The sequence below is a fragment of the Synchiropus splendidus genome, chromosome 5, assembly GCF_027744825.2.
Source record: "Synchiropus splendidus isolate RoL2022-P1 chromosome 5, RoL_Sspl_1.0, whole genome shotgun sequence".
Taxonomy (NCBI): Eukaryota; Metazoa; Chordata; class Actinopteri; order Syngnathiformes; family Callionymidae; genus Synchiropus; species Synchiropus splendidus.
The window spans coordinates 17,447,639-17,465,279 of NC_071338.1; the positions used below are offsets into that span (position 1 = coordinate 17,447,639).

The 17,641-nt window shown below is 41.9% G+C and overlaps 1 protein-coding gene across 1 annotated transcript in view; it reads left to right on the top strand.

Moving 5' to 3' along the window:
* cbfa2t3 (CBFA2/RUNX1 partner transcriptional co-repressor 3) overlaps positions 1-17,641 on the top strand; it is a 104,383-nt gene that overhangs the window by 39,932 nt on the left and 46,810 nt on the right. The window contains exon 4 of the mRNA XM_053864739.1: positions 8,152-8,226. The gene's annotated coding sequence lies outside the window, so the exon portion shown is untranslated. The remainder of the gene's footprint in view (positions 1-8,151; positions 8,227-17,641) is intronic.

The window sequence follows — 17,641 nt, forward strand, 5'->3', positions numbered from 1 at the left end:
AAAGCCATTTCATTCCTGATGCTTGGATGAAAACTACTCTCAATTGATAGATGTGACTCCCACTCCCAAGTTCTGTTTAAACTGGTATGGGTGCAGCTGACTTGATATAATGTACTGAGGATCTGGGACTCCAGAATGTCACCAGTTCCAGAACCAGAACTGTGCCAGTCTGAACGGCTTGACACTAAAGTTTTTCTACTGGAGGAACACAGTTCAGTTTAAGTTAATCTAATGAGCTGGCACTCACCGTTGATACTGGTCTTCCAGACTGATGCTTCATGGTGCTCACCAAATGGATGAGTCTGCCTGGTCCTGATGATCTTATGCTTTTATTTCCAACCCTGTTTATGCAATCTGTTGGTTGTTAGCTCTGTGCCCTGGGTGAGGGACTACAGCCAGTCTGTTATTACAGCATCTGTTTTCCTTGCAATAAAATCTTTGAAAGAATGGATGAATGCTTTCTATTGAATGTTCTCTGTAGTTCCAGAGATAAATCCACAGTCGAGGAAGTTGGTGGCCAACTTCAGGTGGGGCTTCAGAAACAAATCAACAACAATAAAGTGTTTGCGTATTATTCTGTGATATGCAGCTGCCACTCATTCAGGTGTCACATGAAGTGGAGTGTGATCTGTGATCCCAATGTGTGTGAGTGTAATTCTCACTGATGGAGACGATCCCGCCTGTGCAGCACTCATCGCTCAGATGTCCTTACAGTAGTGAGAGACACTTAATAATATGATTAAATGTGATGATTGTGTTTGATGTGTGCAATGACTCGGATCTTCTCAAGAAGGCAGAATCTCTGAGTTCTGGCAGATGTTTGCATAAAATATGTGTGCAGATGTTTGGAAAGATATTCCAAAGGCATTTCCCATCAATCATTTCATTGAATACCAACTCCTCAGAATAGAATTTAATAGTAAGTTGCTGCATAATTGTTGAGACGAACAGCCTCCGAGTTCTTGTCAGCCAAAAACATCAGTTTTTTTTTGCTTCTAAATCAGTCAGTGATTACTTTTTGAATACTTTTTTCTTTCTGATAATAAAAATGGCTGATGAGCGAGACTGTATTTTTCTATTACTGTTTATTTTTCTTGCCTCATTTTCAATTAAGGCATCGGTTTTATTGTAGTTTCGCTATTTGTGCTTGAGGACACATTCTCGACAAACATTTGTGTGTCCATTTGCGGATGGTCCACTTATCTGTACGCCTTTGCTCGCTCCCTCTCACAAGCTCCAGGCTTGAATAATGTCTTTGTACATGAGTTGCGATTAGCCCGGGTCTGCCAATCACTGAAATTTACATTAAATTAGAAATTAATTTCACACTTTTTCTTTTCGTAATTATGTCAACAGCTGCTGTGAAACCAAGCTGCACACATGAATTTTAATAGCTGTTTCTTTTATGTCCCTCTGAACCCTGCGGGGGGCGTGTGTGTGTGGGGGGGGGCACTATGTTATGGCAATATTTCTGTTTATGGATTTAAAGTCTTGGTGGGAAAAGTAGTTGATCATTTAGTGGCTTTTAGACCAACAACTGCCAAATTGCCACTTGGTCCATCTGCTTTCTCATCTGTTTGTAAACAGCCAACAGGGGAGAATATTTCACTTTTTTATATAAGTAAATGCTCCTCATTAATTCTGCTGCAAAGTATTTACCGATATGTTTAACAAAGAGCAAAAATATCAAAGAGGAGTGATTGTGAGCGAGGAGGAGACATAGACATGGCAGAGAAGATTTCAGAAACGAAGAACGAAGTAGAGTTGTTGTACCATACGCAAACATGACTTGACACTCAGAGCTAAGTCTTGTGCTCCTCAACCATCTAAAATGAAACTGTTCTGTGGCGGTCGTACACTGGCTCACCTTCAGCTCATATATCACTGACTCTGCTCTGGACGCTGAAGGTGGCACCTGTTCGGCCAAGATCCTTCCCTGCATTAACAAACTGGGCCCGGCCAGCGGTGGCCTGACATGCGCTCACCCCCCGCTGGGCCCTGCATATGAGTAATTGCAACAGATAAATACACAGCGACAGCAAGCGGCGTGAGAGTAGACGTGATGGAACTGAGAAAAGAAAGAGAGATGGCAACTATTGACAGAATGAGAGGAGCCATCAAGAGGTCAGAAATGAGGCAGTCAAGCTTTCATCCTGTCACAGCAGGAGCCCACTCGCTGTAGCGCTACAATTATGGAGACGTTTAGGGCAAACAGAGGAAGACACAGGGAGACCCCAGTGCTTTTAAGCTGCCAGACCAGGTTTATCTCTTAGCTTTAACCGAAACTCTTCCCAGGCACATTATGGTGGTGTGAGGAAGCTTGTCCTGTTTTTGTTATTGCAAAATACAAATCCTTGTTATAAATCAAAGGTTTGTGATTTCATTCATCATTCAGATTCATCTGAAACTAGTGCGCATTTTAAAAACACAGCACTTGTCCGTATGCAGTTTGTTACTGTGTTTAATGCATCAGAGAGAGAGAGCTGTCCTTCATGCACAACTTGTCAAGGTGGTGGGATTGTTTACATCTAACCTGGCTGGTTGCAAAATTGTAAACATGTAGCTTGATTTAACTTTAGTTTTGAGCATAGGGATTTTGATTCTTTAACATGAAAAATCAATCGTAGTTGGTATTGTTTTCTGTTTTTGGAGGATGTTGAAATACTGTTCTTACAACAAATATGTTGGTTGGAACTCTGAGAGTCTTCACTAAAAATTCCAGATTCAAGCAACATAGTTTATGTTGGCTCCCCACCTAAAAGAAAGTCAAACAGACAGAAGCTCCTTGGAAGACGTGAAAATGCAGTATGCTGTGGCCACTTATTGATAGTATTGAGACCACAGTGATTTAATATAATAAGCTGGTCTCTGAGCTGTTTCATGAGCGTTGGTCCTTTTTCAGTGAAAGCATTGTTGAACATGACTGAAGAAAAACAAATGTGCGCTGTGGTCAGGTTCTCTTTTCTTCGTCTGTGTGTTTGTGTAAGAGCAAAGGTGGAGGCAACGAGGTATCGACCCGAGGTCAGTGGAAGAAAGAAACAGGTCATTGAGTTTTGCTCAGACGGCCGCACTTCTTAAAGACTCAATCGTAACTAATCACAGCAATGATCTATTGATTGCTGAGAAAATGAGTCGCTGATGGTGAGGGGTGTGCAGTGGGACGAGCTCTTGATAATGACTGTGGCCTCTCGCGCCCGTGCCTGGTCACACTTCATCAGCATCATGTCGGACTTCAGCATTTTCTCCACATCTGTTTTGATCTGTTTCTCCCTCAAAAATCATTGTTCACTAAGGAAGTTCCCCTTTTAACCAAATATTAATTTCACTATTTAACATGAAAATGCGTTTTATACGACGCAACTTAAAAAAATACTATATATTTTTTGTCTAGAAATGCAGGTTTTGGGGCCTGTCTATCAGCTATTGTCTAGTCCAGGGGTTCTTAATCTTTTTGATCTCGGGGCGCACCAATCCCAGAACAAATGGGCCCTGGACCCATTCAAGAAATAGAGGTGATTAATTACTCTTGACTTCATTTGTGATCAATAACCATATTTAATCTACTGACATGTAAAAAAAAAAAAAAAAAAAATCTTTTGAAATGACATGAAAACGTGATCATTGCAAAAATAGTTATTTGTCATCGAAAAGTCTAAATAAAAATCGAATAAAATTCTGAATGAATCAATATAATAAATCCATGTCTATATATTGTAAAATAAAAATAATATATTTTATTAAAACTACATAGAAGATATAAGTATAAGCGGGCCCAGCCCTATGGTTAGGAATCACTGGTCTAGTCCCACTTGGAGTTTTTATTTTTATTTTTTTTTCACTTTTTCCATGTAGAGGATGATGATGGTGAAATTGATTTGATATGATATGACATGATATGATTATGATAGATAGATAATGATGCTTTATGAGTCTCAGTATACACTGATCAAAGCCAGCATGAACCATTGAAACTGTTGAGCTGCTGTAGAGAAGCTCAGGGGGGTGTATTGCACCCCCAAAGTGATGTTTCTTCTCCTATAAACTAATGAAGAACTGAACTATGGCGGCGTCCGTGTCCACCAGCCAGAAATGCAGGTCCCCCACCATTGCGCTCACCCACACTCACACACTGTACATGCAACGGCGATGATACATTGTTAACACAGATGTGAGGTTCAAATACCACTAAACCTCAAAGGGGAGTCATCTGACCTTTAACATAGCAGCAGATCTTTTCTATGTCCTCCAGTCACTCTTTTGCCCCCCCACCCTCTCCCTCTTCTCCTTTTATGCATCAATCCTTCCCTCCTCTTATCAGACCTGCTCCTTTCTCCCCTGAGAGCACCGGCCCTCCTTCTGTTCCTCCCAACCCACCGCATCTCCTTCACATCTCCCTTTCTTACCTTGAACTCCTCTGACAGGGAGGGCAAGTTGTCATTCTTCCATCTGTCATATTTGTCACAATCGTTTTACCCCCCCACCTCTGAGTGTGTTATATACAGTGGGGAATTTAAAGCGGTAACATTAAGGTGCGCAATCCCAGGGCTTCACTCTCCCTACAGGGAAGGGGGTACATATGAAAGACTAGACACAAAGAAGCAAATGCATGAAGTACAAATTATGAATTATTGTCTCATGTGTATTTGTTTGTTTTCAATTAAAGAAAAAACTGCCACAAAATCCGAGCAATAAATCCACAAACTCAAGTAAATGTTAACTGTGCTATTCTGTAACAAACACAAAAACAAAAAGGTATCTCCATGCTGCTCAACCTAAAAAAAATATTAAATATGCAACTGTATTTTTAAAATCAGCTTTCACGTTCAACAGGACATCTAACAGGAATGGTGACAGATTTGCCTTGAAGTTTGAACCTCTTTTTGTTGAAGAGACACCAGAGAAATGGAGGTTCAGATCAGGTGATCTGCATTGGACCTGAGTTCTTTAGCAGCAGTTACAACTCAGACTTTGCTTGTATAAACTTATGTCTTCAACTTGAAAAATATAAACTCTGGTATTGTTTTGTCTTCCCTCCTTTGCTTGAGAGAAGGTCTGCTTGGACAGTTGCTTCGATTATTCACCACCTCCACTAAGATCAAAAGAAAGATTTTGAATTGGAATGCATCGAGGTGATGGCTTATATTTAGAGAAAGTGTGTGGAATCCGGGACGTGTGGATGGGAGGGGGGAATTGCGGGGAGGTAGGTGGAGGAGTAGGTAGTTTGTGGGGTCCAGCACCACCTGGTATTCCTTTACTACCAAGCAAAATGCCTGGAGAAATGATAATAAAATAGAGAGAAGTCACCGAGCCTTCTGTCGCTGACAGGAGTGTGTGTGCGTGCCCTGCGAGAGACGCGTGTGCAAGCGTGTGTGATGAATAATTCATGGCCCTTCATTAAGGAGAGAAAGTGTGAGCGAGTGATTGTGTATGGGTTGGTGTGTATATGTGTGCACCCTCCTCGCTCTGCGCCACGTCGCCTGCCTTGTGGCTGCCATCTGGCTTCACGCCATCACTGTGCCACCCTCCACAGCCCTCGCTCTCACAAACATGACAGGAGATGGTGGGGCGGTGTGTGTGCGTGCGTGTGTGTGTGTTCGTGTATGCATTAGCGGGGGGTTGCAGGTTCCGGGGAGGCCGTGTATAAAGTGCGGAGAGAAGGGGACACAGCCTCAAGTTAACTTCTCAGTTTCACTGATATCATGTGACGTCCACAGTCTGGTGAAGAGAGATGTGCAGTTAGATGTGAACCACAATGACAGTCCATCAAGTGTGATGCAAAGTGATGCATTGTCATGTCACTTAACATCCACCTCTTCCTCCTTCTTCAGTCTTTTCTTCTTCTTTCTCCGTGTGCTCTACACATCCTGCAACCCCAATCATTAAAAAAAAAAAAAAACAGCACCGCTCAAAAACCTGTATATTCATTCACTTTAAAATGTGCTAGTCTTTTTGCAATATGAAGAGTCAGTGATGATGAGGTACAAACTAGGCTCCTATTGCGTGACCCATTTGAATCAATTAAATTATCTTTCTTTCTTTTATAATAAAAGCCCAACTAGAAATGTATAACAGCGCCTTTTTTCAAGATGAAGAAATTATACCACAGATATTTAAAACACAATTTATCATATTCTTATCAATAATCTGTCTGAGTTATTTGCTTTTTCAAGAATTGATGTATGCAGATGTATTGTGGCATTTAACTACAACATGAATCAAAAGATAGTAAAAATGAAGCCAGCAACTTTTCCACTACATGTCATTTAGCTGACATTCTTATTCAGTGCTACTATTAAAATCAGTCACACTTCAGATAGGGGAACATATATTGCCAAAAATAAGCTACTAATTAGTACATGTTTCAGCCGCTTATAAGCTTGTAATTGAACATTGTCAAGAACTTGTCAGTGTCCTGTTCAGCCTGACTACATTTTAACCCAGGAGTACTCCACCAAAGTTCACAAAACAACATCATAATTACTGAATATTGACTGCAAATAAGCTGTTTGTTTATTAATAGTTAATATGTGTTCCCCAGAAAGTGTTACCAGAAGTGATCAAAAAAAGCAAGTCCTTTTTTTTTGGTTGCATCCATGTGGATTACACAGAATCCTGAAGACTATTGCCAGCAGCTGAATATAAGCCACACCCACTACATTTAAGAAGAGAATAGATTTTGTACGTACATAAGCCGAGCTGGTCTGAACTCACACCATGCTGCCAACATTATGCTCATTACATCCTACCAGTGAAATGACAGGCGTTTCATTTACTAAGACTCCGTGCTGAAGCTTCGACCTGCAGTGGGGGCGGAGCTCCGGGAGCACTGGAGCAGTGGCAGAAAGTTCCAGGAATCCACCAAGACAATAACAACGCATTGAGCACTTCAATATAAATAAAAAAAATAAGTGTAAAAAAACACCCGTCATTTCATTGGTTTGAGTAAAGGCTAGACGAGACTTGTTGACCTGTAAAAAAAAAAAAAAAAAAGTCAGTCGCAGAGTTCAGACTGTGTGCCTAATAGTCTGGAATTTACAGTAAAAAATTGTGTATTCAATAAAGGTTTAAATTATTATAAATATTAATAAAGCATTTAACACCATACATAATATCTTCCCCCGCTAATATTCAATGGTCACCCATTTCAGTTGACTATGTTTTTTTGCTGTTATCTTTTAAAGAAGAAAACTCGTATTGTATTAATATAAATTCCAATAATGCTACAACTGGCTGTGAACTGCATCCTGTAATGGTTCAATGTGATTGATTTATCCCGTCTCAATACCGCATGTCGCTTGGTTCCTTTCGTCCTTGACATCATGTGATCGGCTACTTACCACTCTTGACATGCTGCCCTCTGCTTTGGAACGCAGCCAGGACAGATGATGGAGTATTTGTACATTTGAATTGCGGGCAATGTGTGTGCAGTCAGCACAAGGAGCGATGTCTACGTCCTGAAATGCCAGGTGTGTGCACGTCTGCGTGTGCGAGTCTGTGACAGTGTATAAGTATGCGTCCATCTGGAGAGGTCTGTCGGGTCACAGTAATCTGGCACAGCAATCTCGCACTGTAATCATCTCTGTGCTCGGCAGGTGGTCCAGCAGACGGCAGTGGAGGAAAGTTTCTCCAAACAGTCTTTCAGACAGCTAAAGCTGTTCTCTGAAAGAGAAAATCTGATGGCGACAAAAAAAAACAAAAAAAACTTTTTGTTTTTGAATGAGATTCTGCACAGCCCACACACATATCCTCTTAAAGGTTTGGGAAGAACTTTTAAATACGGATGCATAAACTTCATCAATTGACAATTTTTAAAAAAAAAATTATGGCTCGTAAGCAGCCTCTTCACTCTTTCTAATCGGTTCTTTCTTAGGTTCTTGATTTTCTGAACAAAATGTTCCTCCTTTTTGTGGCTCACTGAGGATTGTGGCCTTAAATAGACCGCCCCCATGTCTACACATGCTTCAGAGTGAACCCATCCAGTTGGTGTTTAAGGTCAGGGACAGAAGAAGCCTCCGGAACTGAATTATCTGCAAAATGCCGCAGCACAATCTAACCTCACCAAACAGCCAACCCCCTTTGACTGCAGAGAACTTCCTTCCCCTCAGTATTGTTGTTCCTCCCTCCTGAGGCTGATTTTTTTTTTTTTTACAGCCAAACCATTGACCTCCACAAGGGCAATGGATGTTGCTCTTTAATCGTCTTCCAGCTATGCCTCCATAACAGAAGGTGGGTGAGTTGGATAAGACGATCTTCAAATTGTTCAAAGTCACTTCTTCCTAACTTGACACAGTCGACAGGTCCCCTTGCTCACTGAACCTGGTGGCTGTGCTGTTGACCAGGTGTTTTTTTTTTCGATAGCTCAACTCTTTGCAACAGCTACCTCACAGAACTGGAATTATGGCCTGCTTGGTGACTAAAGGCTCTTTGATCAGTAAACTAGAGTTGGCGAGTCACAGAACCAATATCCCGACTTCACTAAAACCAAAGTTTGAGAGTGCCCAGATCTCCCAACAGTCTGATTCTCTCAAGATGTCTCACGATGCCTTTCAACATGATTTGCTTCAAGTATACTTATGAGTATTTCTATTTCATTTATCCTGACCAGACCTTTGCTGACATAACTGTGCAACTTGATGATGTCAACTTAGCTGATTTTTAACTCATTATTATTATTAGATAATTATTGATAACAATAAGAATCACTGAATCTGTACTATTAAAATGAAAATCAAATTAAATATTGCATTTGCTTCACTTTTACACTCCTGAAACTGACTTTGTGCTAACTCTGATCCTCTGTTGAGGTCCTGCTACCCAAGAGCTCTGTGTGTGTGACACAGCCGATCAATTCTCAAGTACTGTTGTAGACTTTTATGGCTGTCTTCTCACAGGATTTGGGAAAATAAAACCTAAAATGACCATTTGTTTGGAAAAGGTAACCATTTTATTATGTTTTTTTTTTTGTTAAGCATCAAGATAGACTTCTTCTTGTCTTTGGCATTCATTCAATGAAATATTTTATTTCCAGTGTTTCTTTTGCCTGATGGCGTTGTATAGACTATATAACTAATACAAATACAAGTAACTCCCGAATTACGACCGGGATCGGTTCCGACCAACCGGTCGAAAGTCAGATTGGACCTAACTCGAATGCCATTCAAAATAGCCAACACAAGGGTTATAGGTACTACTGTAGTGGTAGATCACTGTGTGAGAGTGAGATGCTGTCGTAACTGTTACTGCTACGTGCTGCCGTGCCAGACATTGAATTAAACAAAATAAGCATCTATTGGCCATGGTCTTAAGTACGGGTGGATGTAAATCGTGCAGGTCGGAAGTCGGATGTTACTCGTATCAAATTTTGAAGCCTTAGTGAGAAAATATTTTGTGGCTGTTAATGCGGAAACAAGTTAGCTAAAGTGGATTTATGTCGAGTGTACGACCACAGTAACGGCAGCACGTCAGTACTGAGACACAACTGCCGTCACTTTAGTTGATATTCACCGTCAGAAATAGACACCTTGTACTTCACTTATTCTCAGAAACCCTAACATGGTGGGGTAACATAGCCAATCCCACTTATGTAAGGGGACACCCTGGAAAGGTTCACTAATAACAAGTCTTGTGAAACAATGACATGAGTTAATATTGGCTGTAGTCCAGCCTCATCTTTATGTTGCAGTTTGGCGATGGGACCTGGTTAACGTACATGGAGGGGGAAAAAAGAAATCGAGCAAAGACAGAGAGAAGGAAGTTGTTTAATTACAGTGTGAATGGGCAGAGTGTCGTACACAGCGCCAGGCCTGTTGGCCATTTTCCAGTGGGGATAGTGGGTGTCCCTGTGCCAGCTGGCAGCTTGTCTCTCCCATCTGTGGAGCCTAGGAGACTGTGCAGTAATCTCCTGGAGACAGCGGCTCAGCTCAGGCCAGATTTAAAGGGATATGGCCAGCTGGCCAGCCCTGGACAGGTCTGTACCAGAGAGAGAGAGAGAGAGCGAGTAAGGGCATGAGAAGGCCATGGAGGAGGGAGGCAGAGAGTGTGTGAGAGTGAAGCAGGTCAGGTGTAATATCGAGAATGATGGAGGACCCCAGTGGTCAGGGAGCAATGAAGAGCATTGGGAGGAAGAAGGATGGTGGTCCAGAAGCCGCACTGGGCTTGTAGAAGAGCATGCAGTGGTGTAAACAAAGTCCTTTTGGTTTAAAAAAAACCCCACTGATTCCTGTACGTTTGATCCTGATCAGTCGATCTGATTTGTAACCATGCTTTCTGCAGTAGCATGAATAGACTGGATTCTACTGAGTCACTTTCATTTCATCTTATTTTCTACACATCTCTTCCTGCTCATACGTCAAGGAAAAAAATGATGTTTGCATGAGAGGCAGCCGACATCAGCGTCCACATCTCACCAGCACGACATCCTGTTGTTCCCTGCGCAGAAGGGTTCCATCAATGTATCACCGCAGTCTTTAAAATTGTCACTGCAATGAAGTCAGCCAAAGCCAAGTAGACACAGTTCTCTCTAGTTTTCTAAACTTTTTAATTAAAAAAAGAAATTTATGTTTAAAATTAAATTTTAAAGAAATTAAAAAAAGGTGTCACCAACAAAGGTTTAGCTTCAATAACTCACTTGACCAAATAGTTCTCGATGTATAGAGGTAAATTTATTGCTATAAAACATATGACCCCCAGATAGTAGAACGTGGGAACGTCTTCTCATCCTGTCTTTTTTAACTCTGCATCACTTACACATACTCACAAAACCCAGATGTCAGCTTTGGTTAACCAGGAATGTAGTGAGACGTGTTAACATGTGCTGAAGAATTTCTTAGGCTGAACTAAACTAACCAACCGCACACGTGTGCTTGACTGGTAAACCACACTACATATAGCATGCAAACACATCTGAAATGATCTAAGCACAACACGTGCATTCACAGGTGTGCACACAAAAGTAGAGCTTAAAAAAAACCCAGCCCTGCAGCAATAGCAGAATAATAAGTGAAGCTATGCAAATCCCCAGATGTGCAGCAACAGAGGCGGAATATGAGGAACAGGAGGATTGGGAGGAGGAGTAAAGTGGCAGGGAAGAGGGAAGGGGGATGGAGAAAAGAAGGTGGGGGTGTGGTGGGCCAGCCTGGGTGTTTACTACTGTTTAAAAGGCAGTGGGTGCTGTGTGGAGATTAATAAACAGGAGGTAATAGCAGAAGGACTCTATATTTATTTTTTATCTTAAATGTTGCTTGTTTGTCTGGCTGGATGAATATTGACTGTGAAATTGGGATCAGGGGCGACACATGCCAGTGCTCGGTCTTATCTCTGGGATGCAGGCAGGCCTGGGGCCGTTATCGCGGTGCCACAGCGGCGTGCCGGCACTCCAGTGCTCTCAAAGCCACCACATTCCCTTTGTATCGGCCTGGAGAAGCCTGTTTACCTTTCACTGGCTTGATATTCCTATTAGAGCCGCTGACTATTTACTCAATGCCTCCTCCTCCTCTGCCTCTACCACGCTCTGTGCTGTCTCATCTCTCCCTCTTTTAGCCTCCCTTTCTCCATTTGGCTCTGACTATCTGTCTCTTTTTACTGTGTTTGTCTCTTTAGCTGGGTGTCTTTGTCCTGCTTCCACTGCTGACCTTCACAACAGTGCGAACTTCTACACATGACTTCAGTGTGCTCCACTGTTAATTTATAAGGGCAAACTTATCAAAGCGTCTCATCTGACACCGCAAACTGGCAGGAGGTTCGCAAAATATCGCACAGTTTTATGATATTTTTTCCACACAGTCCCATGAGTTATTAAGAAAAGAAACCTGATTTGACCTATTTTGGCAACTGGGTATAAAGTCGTGTGAGTTTCTCCACTTCTGAACTTTATACTGCAGCATCCTGGAAACCATCTGACAGATCTGGGTTCCTGTTGTCATTTCTCTGTGTCCTCACAGATTCCAGGGAGTCCCACCTGTGTGGCATCCAAGTGCAACTGTGATGTTGACTTCGGAAAGCCTCGACACTTGCTGAAATTATAACATGTCACAAAGACTTTCTTCCCATTATTTTCCTCTTTTTGATGTTTACTTCAGATAGATTTGTCAAACACCACATCCGTCTCTTTTATCTTACAACTTTGATTCTTTTCTCATGTCTAGAGCTGCTGTGCGTAATTTGGAAATGGTGCCTCCACATGGACCCCAGTCTGCCACCTGATTCTCATCAACCAAGGGACATTAGAGACACAATTGCCACTTTAACTACCACATTTCAACACAAATAACTTGTGCTTTGTTTTGTTTGTCCAAGTGCTTACATGTGCAACTTCCTAATGTGATCGATAAACCAAAGAGAAGCATGAGTTCACAACATGTTTTAACACTCTGACATCTGTCAAAGATTGAGAAGTGATAAACCTGTAAAACATTTCAACAATAAAGTGTTTAATAAAGAGAAGAATTGTTGAACTGTCATCAGCCAAATAAACCAGATGCATCTTGAGCCCTGAGGCTCTGACTTCTTTAAACAACTATCTGTGTCTTACTCTCTCTGAATACACTGACATGCAATTTTACTGGACAGCTGTTGCCGTGATGATGTTCTTTTAAAGGCAACCTGGTGCAAAATAAAGTTGAATTTGAAGTCACGGGTTGCTTCAGTTAGACTGTGAATTGCACTTTACCCCTCTCTTAGCCATCCTCCCTAGTCACTCCTTATTTTAGATTTATGTTGGATGAAGAATGCTGGAAATGAAAGTTCCAGCATTCTCCATCCAACATGTTTGGATGTCTCACCTTTCCACTTGACTCACATCTGAGTCTGGCCTCCATAACCTTCTCTTCCAACATGTTCTACATGAGCTGTCCTCATATATACCCATTTCTAATGACAGCATAATCATCTTCCTGTTTTTCAACCACAGCTACCAGAGTCTTTTGAACCATCATGCCAGGCCTCACAGCTGTCCAATTCAACTTCCAGTCAGTACTCTTCTGTCACAGATCACTCCTGACAGTCCTGACTTACCACCTGTTCCACCCTGCCTGCACTCTCCCCTTCACCTCTTTTTGATCTCCAGCCATGCTTGAATCCAATGTGTTGCATCTTCCCAACTAATTCCTCCTCTCTCCAGCTTGTATGTCCACCACACCTGCATCTCCTCCAACATCTTTACTCTTACTACAGATCACTACATCAACAGCAAAAATCATAGTCCTTGAAGATTCCTCCCTAACCTCATCTGACAGTCTGCCCATAACAGAAATGGGCTGAGAGCCGATGCCTGGTGGACTCCTACTCTCACCCTGAATCCCTCCATCACTTCCACAGAACACCTGACCACTGTCTCGCTGTCACCATTCATGTCCTGCACGACCCTCATGTACTTCTTTGATCCCCCTGCCGCCATCATACATCACACGTCCTCTCTTGGAACTCTGTCACATACTGCTGATCCAAAAAGACACAGTGCAACTACTCCTTCTGATCTTCTCTGTACTTCTTTATCACCATCCTCTGAGCAAGCAGCGACTTGTTGTTGGCATGAAACCACACATCTGCTGACTGATGCAGACTTCTCCTCTGAGCCTGTACTCAACCACTCTTTCCCACATCTTCTCAGTGTGACTCATCTACTTGATCCCGCTGCGGTAGCGATCTAGGATTCAGTGAATCCCCTTTGTTCTTGAAAATGACACTAGTACACTCTTCCTCTACTTGTCCTCCTCACAGCCTTAAAGGCCCAGGCTGGTCAGAAGCTTTGCTCTCCTATACACACATACCTCAAGTGAGATCTGAGGTCTGGGCCCACTGCCTCACTTATCTACTCAACCAACCTGGTCCACTATTTCACCTTCATATGTCCTGTCTTTCATTTTCTTCATTCATCAGTGTCCATTTTTTCTTTCTCTCATTCTCTCTATTAACCTTTGACCTGGGAGCACAGAGGTGAATGGTTGTCATGTTTGTTGTAAGCTGAGCAGAAGTGTTTTGAATGAGTGGGAAATCATACACTGGTTGAGGCCGTTACAGTAGCCTGTCACTGACAACCAGGGATCATCTTCTCAAGTTCCTGTGGAGAAACAAGGTTCATGATCAGTTTTAAGAGTTGATGGAGCTGAGAAGGTCCCACTTTATGCATTTGTCAGAAGTTAAGTATGTAATAAATACTGCTTTCAGATTGCATTGTGGAGTGCATTTTAATAGCAGGACAATGTGGGGTTGTCAACATCCACAGATGTTACTGTGCACTTTTAACAATGTCGTCTCTGATCCAAGTCGGGATCCGGACACAAATTGGAATTTATCCAGCTGGTGTTTCGTGTTTGAAAAAAACAGTAATTACAGTTCATCATAATAATCCCAAAAACCTCAACAAAGGAAAGGCAGCTGGCATATGAGCCTGAAGAGGAAAGTGGTCGAGCTGAGCTCTTTTCTTTTTTGAGCACCCTTCCTTGAGAGAATGAGCTGGTTTACATGACGGCTCAGATAACCGAATTATTGCCCTGGTAAGTTCGGACTTTTAAAGTGCATATAAATGGCTTAGTTCAAATACAGGAAGAGAAGTTTGAATTCCTCTCAGCTGGACTGCACGACCTGGATAATGCGGTCAATATCTGGACTCAGCTAGCATGTAGCCGAGAAGCTGGACTATGTCCATGATTCAGACACACAGCGGCAAATAGACAAACTTGTGGACTTATCACGGTCTAATGATGTTTAATAACCTTCTATACCGTTGTGAAGTCATGTGTGTAACCTGATGCAGTATGCGTGTTCCTCTGTCTTGGCCGATGTCTGCGGTGAACTCATAATAAGCATGATAGCAACTGCGTTTCGTAACGACGGTAAACTGCGGATGTGTAGATTTGTCTTCAACTTCCTTCACCCAGTCCATTTTTATTGTTAGGTCCCACAAGAAGATTAGAAGACGTGATTTGTTGGTTCAAGGAGACGACATTACCTCCATGTTAGCAACCATTAGCATGCTTGCTAAGTTAGTCAAGGTTCAAAAGCGCGACTTTAGATACTCCACATCTATCACTCTTATGGTACAAAGAAAACAACCTCTAAAATATTTCGTTTTATTCAGAATTTGAAGTTCCATAAATTCCAAAACCTGGTGAAGGAAGTGTGTTGACGATGATGGTGACGGCATTGAAGCATCGTGCCGATGCACTAATTCTGTAGCTCCAAACTTTAAACTAGTTTGTCAGTCAGCACGATCACTGTCAACAGAGTTCAACATAACAGTCTGAACCGGCTCGCTAGCTGTCAACTTCCATTTTTCTCCCTCTATAGAGATCAGATTGAAGACCTCACAGTGCGACCTCTTGTCATGGAGCTGAACTACGCGTAGTTCAATTTTCACTGCACTGCATGTAAACCAGGAGAACATGAGGCAGTGGGTCTCGGCTGCTTAATCGAGCCAATGCCTTAGTCGGGCTACTCTCTGCATGTAACCACAGTCAATAAAAAGATCTACTTTGAATCTCCAAATAATGGTAAAGCTAAGGCACTGATGTGTTCCACTCATTTCAACAGTTTTGGACTTTAAAAAACACATTGGCATCTGGCATCTGATCTCAAAAAAGTATCAGCTGGTGCCCACTGTGTTATCAGGACGGTGAATTGAAATACACCTTTGCCACACGTACCTTTGTTTGGAAAGTCAACTAAAAAGCTACATCACGTCCGACCGCAAGCTCTTTCTTTTCCCCACCTTGAAGGTCACTTTGATTCCACCAGCGATGAGTGCTGCAATCTTTATCAAGTGTGTTTTGTTTATCGCCAATGCAAGGGATGCTCAGAGAGGTCTGTGCTCCATGGAACGCCGTGAAGTGGGATAAGAAACAAACAAACAGGCTGCGCTTGGTAACCCCGCTCATAGTGCCTGTCATGCTGCTGATAAGCTGACGGGCATGAGAGGACACTGATAGGTGGGACAAGTGGGTTACTGTGATGGTGATTGACTTTGCAAGGATTTAGCGGCTCTATTGTCTTCACAGAGTGCAGACTCGTGCAGCAGTTTCATCTCTACACTCTACGTTGTGAAAAATAGACAATCTGTATCTTCAAAAAAAGTGTGATATATCATCTTATCTTGACTCCTTTTCCTTCCTCTTGTCACTGTCTTGTCATCATGAGAAAGATAAATGGCCGTTAAATGAAAGTAGATGCTTCGCAAGAGATATCGATGCATCTTCATTTCAGTTTCCACGAAGTGCACATTGAGATTAAGACGCTGGATTTGGAACTGTATATGCCATTTTCAGTGCTCATTTCCAACAAATGTGCTTGAGGGACTGAACAAGACGGGTATTATATTGGCACTATGATACATTGTGAATTGGGTTTCTACGTCCGACTGCAACAAAAATTACCTCAGCACATTGTTGTCTGTCTACAGTCAGAATTATGTCGCCACTAAAATGAGCTGTGGGAGAACTTGTGCTGTCAGAGTCAGATGTACTGTGGGAGCGATACATAAAAAAGGCAAACGTATGAATTCGAAAACTTCAGATGAAGTGATTATGTACGCAAACTAATGTGTGTGTTATATCCCTGTGACATAATTCTAGCCCTAACCCAAAGGCCTCTCAACAAAAGTGTGATTTTTGCATGGCATGAGTAGAATTTAATGTGTGTGACTGCAGCCATCTCCAACTGACAAATAGTTGTGTAATGCCATACAACGCTGCAGTTTCTTACTCAAAATCACAGTTAATCCCTGTTTAAAAAGACAACAATAGGCAACCAAATGAATGTGTATGTCTTTTTTTCCATCTTCATAACAAGCTGTTGACAATAAAATGGTCTCCTTCAGATCCCAGTGTTTTGACTTCTGTGTACATCATTGGTGCAATGGTGACCCACTGAAAATCAGAATAAAAAGGGAAACAACAATAGATGAAGGGAGGTTTGAGTGTGTGTTATACAAACACAAGGAATGAAATGTGGAATCCCTCCAACAAAAGTGAAAACCTCTCAGATAATCTATTCTAGACTGTGTAGCAGTCAAACTTACTACTACCGCAGTGATTTAAAATAAATAGTTTTCACAACAAAACAAAAATGGCAACAATTGGTGCTTAAAGAAAATGTTATTTCCTATACATTTTGCAGGGAGCAGTGGAGCAGGTCTTTCAAATACGTTTCGACCTATGAGATAAAAGATCATCGCCTCTTAATTGGCATTGTCAGACGACTCTTACTCCCACTCAATCCATTTCACTGCTGAGACAATAACAACATTATGGAGCTCAATAGCTCATATTCCTCTGTGGTGATGATCCCTCCGCCTCTCGGTGCAAATCAATGCGGCAAGACGGCCTTTGGCTTCATTTTTCATCTTTCGTATTGATCGCTGCTCTACTTTAGAGTGCAGTGTCAGTCCAATTACAGAGAATTTAATTGATTTTTTCTCACAAGCTGGGTTAGATTGGATTGGTTTATGCAAAGCAGATCAAGCAGAAGTACTCCCTGGACTGCCTTCTACGTGTAAAATATAGCCTTAATGAGCAAGAGCACTTTCCCCCCCTCGCTCCCGCTCCTCAAGTCAATAAAAATAACATACAGCGAAATAATGAAATGCAAAAGGAGTCGATATAATCATTGAGAGGAGCCATTTTCATAGTTCAAACATTGCTACCTTCAT